General features: G+C 40.8%; 1 protein-coding gene across 5 annotated transcripts in view; it reads left to right on the top strand.

Moving 5' to 3' along the window:
- The first annotated feature begins 18 nt into the window (after positions 1–18).
- LOC114114485 (sterile alpha motif domain-containing protein 9) overlaps positions 19–16,268 on the top strand; it is an 81,883-nt gene continuing 65,633 nt past the window's right edge. For 2 of the 5 annotated variants that reach the window (XM_060414459.1, XM_042248375.1), the window contains exons 1-2: positions 19–224; positions 4,724–4,906. The gene's annotated coding sequence lies outside the window, so the exon portion shown is untranslated. Of the gene's footprint in view, positions 225–4,723; positions 7,520–16,268 lie in introns of all 5 variants that reach the window. The other 3 variants (XM_042248377.1, XM_042248374.1, XM_060414458.1) reach the window with 2 other exon arrangements.

The raw sequence follows: 16,268 nt of genomic DNA, 5'->3' as shown, positions 1-16,268 counted from the left end.
GCAAAACTGAAACTGTTTGCATTTCCACTTCCTCACTCTGCTTTTGCACAGGGTCAGAGCTTCAGGAGACAAGTAAACATCACAACTTAAAGCCTTATTTTTTAAAAAGGATTCTTACAGCCACACATCTTCTACCCATTAGAAGAAGAATAAGAAAGCAAAAATTAAAAATCAACCATTTAAAGTTTCTGATATAAGAAGAAGACGTTTTCAGAAAAATCCTGGTAAGTTTCCCAATCATTACACTTTTATTTTTTTATGCTTATGAGGAAACTGCTATTTTTATAAACTCCAGCTGTAGTTTTTAATTAAAAAAACATGTGTTTGTACATAAGCCATTACTTGTAACACTATTGAAAGTAGAAATACGAGTGTTTTAATTCTATATTGGTGTATTTAACTAAGACTGATTTTGTAAATGTTCTTCTAAAAAGAAATGGATCATGAAGTATACTTAAGGTGGTGAGCAGGTTTCTGATCATGTAGGGCAGTGGGGAAAAATGATACAGAAACAATGCAAAGACCTTCAGAAAGTTTCACATAAGAGATTGCAAGGGAACCTGTGGTCATGTGCAATTCTGCCTTCCAGAACTTAAGATGTTATTAGAAGTCCAACAGAATATTTAATCAAAGATAACATTCCCCAGAGGCTATTTTTTAGGTTAAGTGCCTCCTTCACATCTGTCTCATACAGCAATTTGGTTTAAAAATTAAAATGAAAACTTAAACTTATGCTTAGGAAAATAAAACTAAGCTTGGCTTACGTGTGGTTTCAGTTCGTCAGACCATCAAAAGACAGTGTGAGTAGCCTTCCTGGGCAGCAGCCAGGATTCTGAATGGTCTCTCCCCCAGTCAGCTCTCAGTCATGTGAAGCAGAACAGCTCCTCAGGGCATGATATCTGGGATGCTACTGAGGACCTTAGTCTTCCCTGGTGGCTCAGCAGTAAAGAATCCACCTGCTATGCAGGAGACTCAGGTTCAATCCCTGGGTCAGGAAGATCCCCTGGAGAAGGGCATGGCAACCCACTCCAGTATTCTTGCCTGGAGAATTCCATGGACAGAGGAGCCTGGCAGGCTACAGTCGATGGTGTCACAAAGAGTTGGACACAACTGAGCAATGAAACAACAACAACAACTGAGAGCCCCTTGAGATGAAGGTGGGTGAGCCCTAGTTCTCATCCTGAAGAGCTCTGCCGATTTGGTACTTCTTAATCCTCAAGAGAGAAGACTGAAGGAGTCACTCGAGAATGGCATCCAGTGGCTCCTGTGTCAATGATTAGTTACTACTACTAATAAGATCTGTGTTCATGATTATTTCAAAACAGGAAGATGAGGGCCCCTAGGAAACCAAGAGTGTGTAAAGGCATTCTCAGAACTTGTCCACACCAGTCATTTTGACCTTTGTATATTTCCAACTATATACATACACATACATACATACATATGGTCTTAAAATTGATGAACTACAAACTACTTTAAAAGCATTACCAAATATAATAGGTTAAAATCCTTATCTGTCATCACTCCTATCATGTGGGAGAGAGCAGTTGAGAAACTTTTGAAATTATAATCAGTCCACGGATATTTTTAAGAGTTTAGCATATTTTCTTGAGACCAGGTATTGTTGATATTTACATTTAACAGAAGAAAAGACTCCATACTTGAGGAATAAATGTCAATGACCTTATGTGAGAAAAGTACTTCTATTTCCCTGGTATCTATAGGCAGAAGCTGAACAAAAAGATGAAACAGAAAACTGCCGCCTGTTAGATGGCACAAACTTCCCTTTGCAGCATCCCCGACGTTAGACACTGCACACAGTGAGCCACTGTGTTTAGAAGCCAAAGGAAGAACTGTCAAAATAAGGGACCGATTACACAAGGAAATCAAGGAAATTCTTTCTTTTTTTAAATTTATTTTTAATCAGAGGATAACTGCTTTACAATGTTGTGTTGGTTTCTGCCATATAACAACGTGAATCAGCCATAAGTATACATATATCCCCTCCATCTTGAGCTCCCATGCACCCCACCCGTCCAGCCCATCCAGGTTTCCACAGAGCACTGGGCTGAGCTCCAGAGGGAAATTCGTGATGTGCTGCTTCATTTCCAGAATGTTGGGCCTTATTGGAATTTTGTAGTCACTGGTTAAATCAAGAGAAAATTTGGAGTCTGTCCTCTGAGTCCTTAGGATATGCAGAGAGAGGGGAGATGGTTTAAATTACTGAAAGCAGTCTGTATTGCATCAGACCCTAGCAGAGTACGTCTGTGGAAAGAGGCAGGTGCCTCACCTGGAGATCAGCTTGCCCGAGCAGAGGCAGCAGGTGAAAATAGCAGATGTGCTGAGGCGCCAACCCTGAGGGCCCAGGAGAAAAAGGGACCCATGCGGGGGGAAACCTGCCTTGGGAAATGGCCTCATCTGGGGACTAGGAGTGACACAGCAGAAAAGCCTTATGGGGTATTATGGAACTGGGGTACCTAGAAGGACTGGGGGAGAAAACACACTAACTTTCTTTTCCTTTTGATAAAACTTTTTTCTTCTTTTGTGACCAGATGATTGAAGCTAGAGTTAGGTCTGGCCTAACAGGCAGCAGAGTAAAGAAAGTTCCCCAGATTTCAGTCTGGGATTCAAGCCAAGTAAAATAAGTGCCCTAGTATAATGAGCAAAAATTCCTTGACCCAGACATTGCTAACTCAATGATTTTCAAAAATTCATTATTTTTAACTACTCTAAGAAAATATGTTATTCGTTCAACAAATTCTTGTTAAGAAGCTACCACATGCCAGGCACTGGAAAATAGTGAACAAAACACACAAAAACTCTTGACACAGAATAATGGACAGAACAGAACATTAAAAAGATAAATAAGTAAAAATACATGGAATGGAACACTGGATTGTGATAAGTCCTATCTAGCTTTCTTTAAAATCCAGATGAGGGAAAGGAGACATCAGGAGATGGGGTCGTATTCAGTAGGCTACCCGAGCAGTGTCTCTGTAAGAAGGTGATGTTTGCTAAAGACCTGAAGGAAGTGAAGGAGTGAGCCCTACTGGTGTCCAGGGATATTCCAGGGAGAGGAAACAAGGGAAGTGCTGGAAGCAGGAGCAGATGCCATGGGCGAGGAGCGACAGAGAGCTGTACCAGATTTAGAGACAGAAAAACAAAGCTAACATGTTATATCAGAGGGGTAACAGGGTACCTGGTCATCTGCGGCCTGGGCTTCCCATGTGGCACAGTGGTAAAGAATCCACCTGCCAATGCAGGAAACCCAAGAGACACGGGTTCAATCCCTGGATCAAGAAGATCCCTTGAGTAGAAAATGGGAACCCACTCCAATATTCTAGCCTGAGAAATCTCATGGAGAGAGGAGCCTGGTGGTCTACAGTCCGTGGGGCCACAAAGACTCGACAAGATTCAGCAACTAACACATACACATAAAGTTCATAATAAGGAGCTCGGCGTTCACTGCAAGTCAAATGGGAAGCCACTGGAGGAACTGAACAGAATATTAGTATGTTATTTACACTTGGAAAGAGTCACTCTAGCCAAGATTTTGAGATGTCCCCAAAAGGATCAATAACAGCAAGAGTGAAACTCGTGAGAGAGCCACTGCTTAATTTAGGAGAGAGATGTTGGGACCTGGACCAGGAACGGAGGGGGTAGCTGGTAATCAGATGCCTGTTTTGAAGATGTGACCTATAGCATTTGCTCCACGCTGAATGTAGAATGTGGGAGAAGAGAAAGAGAAAGTATGCCTGCAACATATTTTGAATGTTTATTTAATTAAAAGTATTTACATATAGGATGAGATGCCATGTAGAACTGCCATACGACCCAGCAATCCCACTGCTGGGCATACACACCGAGGAAACCAGAATTGAAAGAGACACATGTACCCCAATGTTCATCACAGCACTGTTTATAATAGCCAGGACACGGAAACAACCTAGATGTCCATCAGCAGATGAATGGATAAGAAAGCTGTGGTACATATACACAATGGAGTATTACTCAGCCGTTAAAAAGAATACATTTGAATCAGTTCTAATGAGGTTGATGAAAGTGGAGCCTATTATACAGAGTGAAGTAAGTCAGAAAGGAAAATACCAATACAATATATTAATGCACATATATGGAATTTAGAAAGATGGTAACGATGACCCTATATTCGAGACAGCAAAAGAGACACAGATTTAAAGAACAGACTTTTGGACTCTGTGGAAGAAGGCGAGAGTGGGATGATCTGAGAGAATAGCACTGAAACATGTATATTACCATGTGTGAAATAGATCACCAGTCCAGGTTTGATGCCTGAGACAGGGCGCTCAGGGCCGGTGCACTGGGATGACCCTGAGGGATGGGATGGAGAGGGAGGTGGGAGGGGGGTTCAGGATGGGGAACACATGTACACCCATGGCTGATTCATGTCAATGTATGGCAAACACCACCACAATATTGTAAAGTAATTAGCCTCCAATTAAAATAAAGAAATTATTTTTTTTTAAAAAAAGAATGTGCTTTTAAATTTTCTACACTTGAAAAACTTTCTAGTAAAAAGTTAAGGGGAAAACCTGTCCCACAAACAGTTTCTAGTAACAGTCCAATCAATTGCATTTTAATTTTGCTGTGATTGTTTAATGTAATAGATTCTCAACAAATGTATCCTCAGGTAAAGTTGGGCAATGACCAGGTCTTCTCTTCTCATACCTCTGCTTCATCATAGATGCCTTCTAGGATCTAACTCCTGTAAATTCACAAGAAAATGCAGCTCATCTAATAGCAGGAGATCAAAGAACCTCTTGAAGACCTATTTCAAGTTGCTGATATGAAAAGGAGGCATTTTCAGATAAGCCCTGCTAAGTTTCTAAGAATTAGAGATATCTGTTTCATCAACTTTCTTTAAAAGGTATCTTTAAAAACTAATTCTAAAAACTAAAGCATAACTTTGGAAATGAATATACTTTGAAGTGTACATAAGCCATTTCTAACAAAATGATTCTAAAAGTATTGAGAGATCTCATTGCTTTCATATACACATCACCAGATGCCACTGTTTAAAAAAAAAAAAAGAAACCTTCCAGCAAGCAAGGTGCAGAATGTTTCTGATGGTGGAAGGCTCTGGAGATGAGGCTAGAAGACCTAAGTAAAATTTAGATCAAAGATCAAGAGTTCAAGCATACCAAACTGTTTAGAAAATTGTGACTACATGCAGCTATGCAAAACTCTGTCCGACGTAACTCAAGATGGTGTCAAAAGTTTTTGTTGTTGCTGTTTAGTCACTAAATCGTGTCCAACTCTTTTGCGACCCCATGGACTGTAACTCCCCAGGCCCCTCTGTCCATGGGACTTCCCAGGCCAAGAATACTGGAGTGGGTTACCATTTCCTTCTCCAGAGGATCTTCCCGACCCAGGGATCAACCCTAATCTCCTGGATTTTTTACCGTTGAGCCACCAGGGAAACCCTATCAAAAGTTTACATCTAGTTAAAGATGAAAACCTCCAAAGTTTAATCAACAATTTATTTAAGGCTTTCCTTTACAATTAGCTTGTATAAAGACTATGAAAAGAATTACATAATTTTAATGTAGTTAAACACAGTCCTGGAAAATGAAACTAGCTAGCTTTGTAGTTTCAGCCTGAAAGAACATCAGAGCAAGGCATATGCCTGCTGGGCTCCGGCCGAGACTGGGAGCATCCTTTCCTGGAGGCATGAGTACCTTCAGGCTGCTGAGGCCCAGTCTCCTAAAGGTGGGGGTGGGCACCGGTTCTCACCACTGAAGCTGCTAGTTTAATCCTTCCTGCTCACCACTCACTAAGAGAAAAAATAAAAGCCTTTAGGCAATGGATCCTGAAAGTAAGTACTCATAAAGAGAACTCTGGGTTCAAAACTTTCCCAGAACAGAATAAAGAGGGTAAACTGTAATTCTTCTCCCCAGCTCCAGGAGCAGCTCCCCCTTTACCCATTTTAGACATAGATGTTTCAAGTGCATCTCTTTTGAAGAAGCAAAGCGAAAACAAGCAACAAACAAGACAACACTGGTTCTGGTCCAATTGCCCGATACGCACAATGAACGGTGCAACAGATTAGCTGAGAGAAGATGTAATTTAATTATGGAATAGTTTTCCTGATCACAACTCCCCCACCCCCTTTACTGACACTGTGTAGTCTTGCCAAACATAAAGGTCTCTCATGTTTAAAAATATGGCAACACTCCAGAACATAAATCTGATCAGGTAATGTTCATGAAAGACCTTTGTAAGCCTCAGAACAGTGAACTAGATTAAAGGAAAGTGAGTGAAGTCACTTGGTAGTGTCCGACTCTTTGTGACGCCATGGACTATAGCCTACCAGGCTCCTCTGTCCATGGGATTTTCCAGGCAAGAATACTGGAGTGGATTGCCATTTCCTTCTCCAGCAGATCTTCCCGACCCAGGGATGGAACCCAGGTCTCCCGCATTGTACACAGACGCTTTACCATCTGCGCCACCAGGGAAGTCCATGAGCTAGATTAAAGTTCTGTATAAACATTAACAAACCATCACTGAAGAAAAGGTTGAAGACAGTGATGGGCCAAGAAGTTACATCAAAGCACTGTAAGACCTTTTTGCTCAAATTGTCACCTTGAGTTAAGTACAATATATCACTCCAGACCAAATATGGATCCATGACCATATAAGTTGCTCATATAATTGACAGAGTGCAAAATTCATGTGAAAGCATTACCAGATATATAGTAGCTTCAAATAAGTATGTATCTTCTCAGCTCCCATCATAAGAGTGGGCAGTTGAGAAATTTGTTGATTTTATAAAGGGTCTTCGTTTTTTAATAATGGGGGAAGCTTTGAGATAATGCAAAAAATTAAAAAAAAAAAACTGGTTTGGGAAGAATAGATGTCAGTCACTGTTTTCCATCTCCCTGGATAGAATTCCTGGGAGAATTCAAACAATGAAGGAGAAATCAAGAAAGAGCCTGTCTGCCTGTTAGGTAGTGCAAAAAAAAAAAAAAAATCACTCCCACCATCCCCACGTTACTCACACGCACATACACGTGCCAGTATGCGCACACACAGTGTCTCCGGGCAAGTAATAGCCTGTAAGCAGGAAATCCTTCATGGGCTGTTTCTTGTAGCGTTCCAGGCCAGAGGCAAAGGCTATAATCATTGGCTGAAACTGGAGAGAAAACCTAGAACTTTTCTTCACAGTCTTTGGGGGCGCCCAGAGGAGCTTACTGTGAGACACTGGCTAAGAGAAGATAGTGCCTCAGACCTGGGCAGGGCAGGTCTGCGGAGAATGATAGGAGCATCTCCAGAGTAAGGTCTGTCTGGCTGGAACAGCCAGAGCAGTTAAAAGAGCAGAGGACAATGCAGAGACCCCCTGAGTCGAGCTCACCGAGGATCTAAAGTAAAAACTCTGGAAGCAGGGTGGAGCAGGACAGCCAATGGAAAAGGCTTATACTTAGAAAACAGGCTTAGCGTGCAAGCCCAGCAGTGCCAGTCCTCCACTGAGCGAGTGACCCAGGTGAGTTAGAACTCTGTTTTCTCCTTTGTTAAGTGAGAATAAACTTTGTTTGCAAGCATCTGGTAACAATTAAATTGAATAGTGTAAGTTATTGATACATATCTGGCACTTAGTAGGCTCTTATTAGAATGAGATAATTCACATACTATAAAATTCTTTTTAAGTTATACAAGTCAGTGGTTTTTGGTATATCCATAGAATTGTGCACAATCAATTTTAGAACATTCTCATCACACCCTTAAAAATCCTGTACCCATTAGCAGTCAGTCACCATTTACCCTATCCTCCAGTCCTTGGCAGCCACCAATCCACTCTCTGTCTCTATGGATTGGCCTATTTTGGACATTTCATATAACTGGAATCACACAATATATGTTTATTTGTAAATGGCTCCTTTCATTTTGCATAGTTTTTGAGGTTCATCCATGCTATGTTATCATGATTTCATTTCTTTTTATTGTCAAATAAATTCCATTGTATGAATATAACACATTTTGTTTATTTAGTCATGAAGGCAATTTATTTTTGTGAAGCACTAAATGAATATCGCTTTGATGATCTAAGATGGGTGTGTTTTTCCAAGTTTGCCAAGACCTTCTTGAATTTAAATAACTATCTTTGTCACTCCATTTCAGTCTTTGTTTAAAGTCCTTTATTCACTGATAGTCTATTTCAATCCCCTTGTCCTAAACATATAACCTTAGTTTTCTCAAACTATATCGTTTACCCCTTTTCCAATACTCGCCTTCACATTTAGATATGTTACAGGTACATCAGTTCATATGATTTCAAGTAGAAACAATATTTTTCCAATAGTTGGAAAACTAATTATCACACTGGAAACAAGGAAATGAACAACTGGATAGACAGTTTTTTGCTTGTTTGTTTGTTTTTAGTTCATTACTCATACCTAAGTTAAGTATAAATTGAAAAAAAAATCAAACCCCAGAATGTTTCTTCAAACCATTTGAATGTTTTATTTTTTCATTTTCATTTGAGGAAATAAATATCACACCTGAATACCAAATATGCATGAGTTATCTAAGAGCCAGCATATCTTTAAACATGGTTGGCTTCTACTAATCACTGTGAAACCACATCATGATACCTCTGAAGGATAGGTAAACACAGACTATTTGGATCAGCAAATTCTTTAGGGAGCAATCATTCTATTTTCCAGCATTAACAATACTCCCAATACTTCCTCAAAACACTTGACTAAATAAACAGAGACTGGCTTAGACAAAAACTTACAGTAAGCTTGATATCACTCTGAAGGAATAACTGGTATGTTAGTGTGGAAATAGCTATGATAAGAAAAGCACAGCCAATGTGGGATTTTAAATCACATGAATAGTATTTTAAGTTACCAAAAAGACTCTTAACAAAGAGACATGGAGCAAAGGGGAAGAAAAATTTTTTTTGGCTGCACCGTGCAGCTTTGGAGATCTTAGCCCCCTGACCAGGGATAGAACCCAGGGCCCGGCAGTGAAAGTGCAGAGTTCTAATCACCAGACCTCCAGGGAGGTATTTTTTAAGAGACATCAGAGGTCTCTGCTTAAAGCTGAGTAACTCTTGAGTAAATAAAGTGTACCTGTGTGCTCTGATTTTAACCAATCTTTTTTTTTTTTTTTAAACAGTCTATGGAACAGTCTCTATGCTAACAACTAGGTATTTTATCCAAACATATCTAGTCTCTGTGGGAAAATGGGGCATTTCAAGTGTACAGTTGGCAATGATTATCTATTGCTCATAGGATATAAGCCAGTTCCTGAATGTGGTCGACTCTTCAAGGAGCCTCGTGTGTCCAAAAGACTGAACACATGCATTGGATATAAATAGCCATGGGAAGATTAATTTTATTCTTACAGTCTTAGAAAAATGGAAAGAGGCATTCAAATGAGTCATGACACACAATTTATAAGTCCATCCACAAAGAAGAAATTAGTAAGAAATAGTTAGAGAGTTAATAGGAAATATCCACATGGTCTCCGATTATTTAAAAGATATTCATTGTGTGCAAAGGAGCAAGAGCTGCCTGGTAGGACACAATATCCATAATGTCACTTTATTTCGTTTTTTCAACTACTCGTATTAACTGTCCATTAGTCCACTCAATATATATAAAGCAGATTGACTTTGCTGGCTCATCTTATAAGTTCTGAAATGATGTTCCTTGTGGCTATTGTAAAAATATAAACATTGAGTGTCACATTTGACCCTTCCTAAACCGGTGAGACGGAGAAGGCAATGGCAAGCCTCTCCAGTACTCTTGCCTGGAAAATCCCATGGATGGAGAAGCCGGTAGGCTGCAGTCCATGGGGTCGCTAACAGTCAGGCCCGACTGAACGACTTCACTTTCACTTTTCACTTTCATGCATTGGCGAAGGAAATGGCAACCCACTCCAGTATTCTTGCCTGGAGAATCCCAGGGACAGAGGAGCCTAGTGGGCTGCTGTCTCTGGGGTCGCACAGAGTCGGACACGACTGAAGAGACGCAGCAGCAGCAGCAGCAGCAGCAAGATGGTGAGAACATATTAGGTAGTTCTAACATCAGGCCATACAGTTTGAGTACCAATTAAACTAAAACACCTTTTACTCACAGATGTGGTAGAGTAAAACTGTGATATTGGCAGTCTCAGACTCTTGATATGGATATGCTAAGTATCATTATTTCTTTATTCCTAAACTTACCAGGTGAGATTATACCAGTTCCTGATTTCACTTTGACTGATACAGGGATCTGATGTGAAGACTCACCATGCCTTAAAAAGTATTGCTTCTTGTACGAGTCTGGATGTAGGCTTGACAGTTTCTTAAAAAGTTAAACACTCAGCTATTAATATTTGATCCAGCAATACCTTGCCAGGGCTGTTTACCTAAGAGAAGTGAACATACATTTCTGTATAAGACTTGTGCAGAAATAGTCATAGCAGCTTTCTGCATGACTGCCAAAAATGGAAATCGGTCAAATGTCTATTAAAAAAATAAATTGGATAAACAAAGTGTGGGATGTTAATAAAACAGAATACTATTCAACAATAAAAAGAAACAAGCTATGGACACAGGCAACATTTAGACCAATCTCAATGATATTATATTGAATAAAGAAGCCAGTCACAGGGGAGTATATTCTATATGATTCTAGTATTTCAATTCTCAGATAAGGTTAAGCTAATCTGTGTGTGCGTGTGTGTGCGTGCGTGTGCCAAGTCACTTCGGTAGTGTCTGACTCTTTGCGACCTGTGGACTATAGCCTGCCAGGCTCCTCTGTCCATGGGATTCTCCAGGCAAGAGAACTGGTGTGGGTTGCCATGCCCTCCTCCAGGGAATCTTCCTGACCCAGGGATCGAACCCATGTCTCTTATATCTCCTGCACTGGCCAGAGGATTCTTTACCACTAGCACCCCCTAAGAAGAATGGTTTCCTCTGGAGGGGGTTAGTAGTGACTGAGAAGGCACATGGGGTGACAGAAATGTTCTGTGTCTAGATTGGGGTGGTTTGTTAAAATTTTACATTTAATATACGTGCACTCCAGTTTTATCTCAGGGCAAGTATAGCTGAAATAAGAGTAACTGAATGTAAAAAAGAGAGGGAGACTATCAGAAAGTCAATCGCTCTGAAGCTGAGCGATGGATACAGTGTTCATTTTGCTTTCCTGTTTACTGTGTATTTAAAATTTTCCAAAGAAGTTGTGCTGTGAAACTCTAGTCCATGATGTGAGGAAACAGAAGTAGTTTGATGAATGGGAGAACAAAATATTACGACACATGCTTCTCCTGTTGGCAAATATTTTGCTGAGAGATTATAAAAGAGTGAGACTGTATACCGAAAATGTTAATAACTGTGAACAAGGGTTAGAAGTCAGGTAGATCTTGTTTTTCTTTTTTCTTTTCCTAGTTGTTTCTTATTTTTTAATTGGACACATATTAGTCTTTTAATTAGAAAAATATACCATAAATATTACCATCTTAAAAATATTAGGATTTCCCTGGTGGTCCAGTGGTTAAGAACCCACCTGCCAATGCAAGGGACACAGGTTTAATCCCTGGTCCAGGGAGACTCCACATACCGTGGGGTAACTAAGCCCGTGCACTGCAACTGCTGAGCCCACACTCTAGAGCCAGCGAGACACAGCTACTAAGCCCTCATGCCCTGGAGCCCGCGCTCTGCAACAAGAGAAGCCGCACAGTGAGGAACCTGCGCACCACGACCACGAAAGCCCACGCGCCGCAGCAAAGACTCAGCTCGGCCAAAAATAAATGAATACATGTTTTTAAAAGTTTTTCAGTTCAGTTCAGTCACTCAGTCATGTCCAACTCTTTGCGACCCCATGAATCACAGCACGCCAGGCCTCCCTGTCCATCACCAACTCCCAGAGTCTACTCAAACTCATGTTCATCAAGTTGGTGATGCCATCCAGCCATCTCATCCTCTGTCATCCCCTTCTCCTCCTGCCCCCAATCCCTCCCAGCATCAGAGTCTTTTCCAATGAGTCAACTCTTCGCATCAGGGGCCAATGTACTGGATTTTCAGCTTTAGCATCAGTCCTTCCAATGAACACCCAGGACTGATCTACTTTAGAATGGACTGGTTGGATCTCCTTGCAGTCCATGGGACTGTCAAGAGTCTTCATCAACACCACAGTTCAAAAGCATCAATTCTTTGGCACTCAGCTTTCTTCACAGTCCATCTCTCACATCCATACATGACCACTGGAAAAAATCATAGCCTTGACTAGACGGACCTTTGTTAGCAAAGTAATGTCTCTGCTTTTGAATATGCTATCTAGGTTGGTCATAACTTTCCTTCCAAGGAGTAAGCGTCTTTTAATATCATGGCTGCAGTCACCATCTGCAGTGATTTTGGAGCCCACAAAAATAAAGTCTGACATTGTTTCCACTGTTTCCCATCTATTTCCCATGAAGTGATGGGACCAGATGCCATGATCTTCATTTTCTGAATGTTGAGCTTTAAGCCAACTTTTTCACTCTCCTCTTTCACTTTCATCAAGAGGCTTTTTAGTTTCTCTTCACTTTCTGCCATAAAGATGGTGTCATCTGCATGTCTGAGGTTATTGATATTTCTCCTGGCAATCTTGATTCCAGCTTGTGTTTCTTCCAGTCCAGCATTTCTCATGATGTACTCTACATATAAGTTAAATAAGCAGGGTGACAATATACAGCCTTGACGTACTCCTTTTCCTATTTGGAAAAGGAGTTGTCTGTTGTTCCATGTCCAGTTCTAACTGTTGCTTCCTGACCTGCATATAGGTTTCTCAAGAGGCAGGCCAGGTAGTCTGGTATTCCCATCTCTTGAAGAATTTTCCACAGTTTATTGTGATCTACACAGTCAAAGGCTTTGACATAGCCAGAAGAGCAGAAATAGATGTTTTTCTGGAACTCTCTTGCTTAGTCCATGGAATTCTCCAGTCCAGAATACTGGAGTGGGTAACTGTTCCCTTCTCCAGGAGATCTTCCCAACCCAGGGATCAAACCCAGGTCTCCCACATTGCAGGTTGATTCTTTACCAACTGAGCCACAAAGGAAGCCCTAAAAGTTTTTAAACAATAACAAATAACACCCCCCCCCCAAATGACTCTCAGTCCTAATTACTCTGAATCAGTAACAACAAGGGTAATGTATTCCGGATGCTTGCAAAAATCCTGTCTCATGAGCTAAGAGGCTTCTTGGTATTGTAATACTTCCTTCATCTGAGAGAAAGAGGAACATGATCAAAAGTAAAACTTTTGTTGTTTTTGTTCCTAAGAGAAATTTTATGTAAAAAAAAAGAGCATGTAATTAAAGCATGAGCTATTCTACAGAGCATTTCTAGATCATGACCAATTTTTCTGTACTTGCTACATTATAATAATTTTATTAGTGCATAAGGACCCCAAATGAGTTAAAAGAGAAACCCTGATCAGATAGTATCCAGGGAGCTTAACTTTGAACACTCTTAAAAGGATCCTTGCTCTTTGGATTACTGAAATAATTTTTTAAAGATAACAAAACCTCAGTCCAACAAAGAGATTAAAAGAAGGCCTGGAAGGGAGAAGGAACTTCCCCCGATCTATAGCAAAGAATTCCTCTCAAATATAGATCATGACCACCAGTGAGACAGGTCACATCCCAGGATTATTCAGAGGCTGACTCCCAGCAAGAAAGGGCTGATGGTTGAAGAACCAGACAGATCTTAGAGCACAGGAGAAGAGGCGCTGGACAACATCAGAAGTCACCAGCAGAGTCTGCCCCCTCAGGTGGACAGACACAACTGGTTCCGTTTTCTACAGGACTGTTTGAGCAAACAGTTGGCCCAAGAAATTCATATGCAATAGCAGGACTGAACCAGCAGGGTGGGTGAAGTAAGGAGGAATCCAGGCAAACAGTACATGCACATCTAGGTCATGCATTCTCAACTTACCTCCAAGGAGTAAAAATTGCTTCTTAGAAGCAAAAAAAAAAAAAAAAAGAAAGAAAGAAAGAAAAAATATCAGGCCTTTCTTTAAAATAGACTTCATTTTTAGTGCAGTTTTCAGTTCATAGCAAAATTGAGAAGATACAGAGATTTCCCAACTACCCTCTGCCCTCACATATATATTAATACAACCTCCCCCACTATCAACATCCCTCACCGGGGTAGCACATTTGTTACAACTGATGAACTTACATTAACAACCATCACCCACACTCCGTAGTTCAGCTTACAGTTCAGTCTTGGTGTTGTATCTTCTATGGGTTTTGGCAAATATGTGTGTAATGGCATATGTCAACCATTATAGTGTCATATAAAATAATTTCATTGTCATAAAAATCCCCTATACTCCACCAATTTATTCCTCACTCCTCTCAAACTCCTGGCAAACACTGATCTTTTTGCTGTCTCCAAAGTTTTGCCTTTTCCAGAATACAATATAGTTGGAATCATATAGTATGAAGCCTGTTCAGATTAACTACTTTCACTAAGTAATATCATTTAAGTTTCCTTCATATCTTTTTATTGCTTGACAGCTCACTTCTTTTCAGCACTGAATGAAAATTCCATTGTCTGGATGTACCAGTTTATTTATCCATTCACCTGCTAAAGGATATCTTGGTTGCTTCCAAGCTCTGGCATTTATAAACAAAGCTGCTATAAGCTTTTGTGTACAGGTGTTTGTGTAGACACAAGTTTTCAACTCCTCTGGGTAAATACCAAGGATTGTGATTGCTGGGTCATATGGTAAGGGAAGGTTTAGTTTTGTAAGAGACCACCAAACTGTCTTCCAAAGTGGCTGCACCATTTTGCATTCCCACTAGCAATAAACAAGAGTTCCTGTTGCTCTAACATCCTCACTAGCCTTTGCTGGTGTTAGCGAATTTCGGCCATTCTAATAGGTGTGTATTTCATTGTTTGAATTTGCAGTTCCCTGATGACCTTTGATGCCCTTGTTTATGTATAGGGCACAGATATACATAAACTCATGCAATATATCTGTAGTATTACAATTTCAAGGGAGAGGACAACTAGGTTGAAATCCTCCTCCTTAAGGGAGAAACAGTCTAATAAAGAATCAGAGAACCACTGTCTGGGTAGTCAGAGAGGCAGCATGAGGAGAGAGACACAGGATAGATGAGAAGGATTGCACATGTTGAAGAACTGGAAACTGGCCTCACAGGGAATCTGAGCTATGAGACAAGCCAGGGGAATAAAACTGAGTATGGAGAGTAGAGCGTCAGTTAATTTTTGCAACCTGTTTGTGTTAGGCAAGGTTCTCCAGAGAAACAAAACCAGTAGCACATATTGCAGAGAAAGAAGGGGGCAGGGAAGTGGGGAGTGAGAGAGAATATTTAACAGTTTGTGCCTCAGTTTCTTTGGCTGTAAAATGGAAATAATAGCATCTACCTCAGAGGATTGTGGTGAAGAGGAAATAAGTAATAGGAAGCACTTACAACAGTGCCCAGTACATAGTATATGCCAATAAATGCTTTAAAAACATATGAAGCCAGTCTGAATGTGGAAGCCAAAAGCTAATTGAGTTCACATAATACATGTTAACAGTTGCTATTACATTTTTTTTCTTGCTTTTTAGAATTTTTATTTGTTTTTGGTTGCACTGGGTCTTCATAGCTGTGCACTTGTTCTCTAGACACCATGAGCCGGGGCTACTCTCTCTAGTTGAGGTGTTCCGGCCTCTCACCGTGGTGGTCTCTCTTGTTGCGGAGCACAGGCTCTGGGGCATGCAGGCTTCAGCAGTTGCAGAACGTGGGCTCAGCAGTTGCAGCTCATGGACTCTATAGCATGGACTCAGTAGTTGTAGCTCACAGGCTTAGTTGCTCTGCAGCTTGGGGAATCTTCCCAGACCAGGGATCGAAACTGTCTCCTGCATTGACAGGTGGATTCTTTACTGCTGAGCCTCCAAGAAAGCTGCGCCACTTGCTTTTAATTTTTCAAATGCTATCTTAGCCATTCTCAGGCAGTTCTGTGCCTGTCACTGAGTCAGACATTAGAAAAGGTACATCCCAGCAGGGTGGCCACTGGGGGCCCTACCCTGGTCTGCTCTGCAGAACTAACCTGGAGGGCTTTAGCATTCAGGCAGAGGAACCAGAGATCAAATTGCCAACATCCGCTGAATCATGGAAAAAGCAACAGAGTTCCAGAAAAGCATCTATTTCTGCTTTATTGACTATGCCAAAGCCTTTGACTGTGTAGATCACAATAAACTGTGGGAAATTCCTCAAGAGATGGGAATACAAGACCACCTGACCTG

The sequence above is a fragment of the Ovis aries genome, chromosome 4 (genome assembly GCF_016772045.2).
Source record: "Ovis aries strain OAR_USU_Benz2616 breed Rambouillet chromosome 4, ARS-UI_Ramb_v3.0, whole genome shotgun sequence".
Lineage (NCBI taxonomy): Eukaryota > Metazoa > Chordata > Mammalia > Artiodactyla > Bovidae > Ovis > Ovis aries.
The sequence above is the reverse complement of the archived record's forward strand: the minus strand, read 5'-3'. Positions and strand labels throughout refer to the sequence as shown.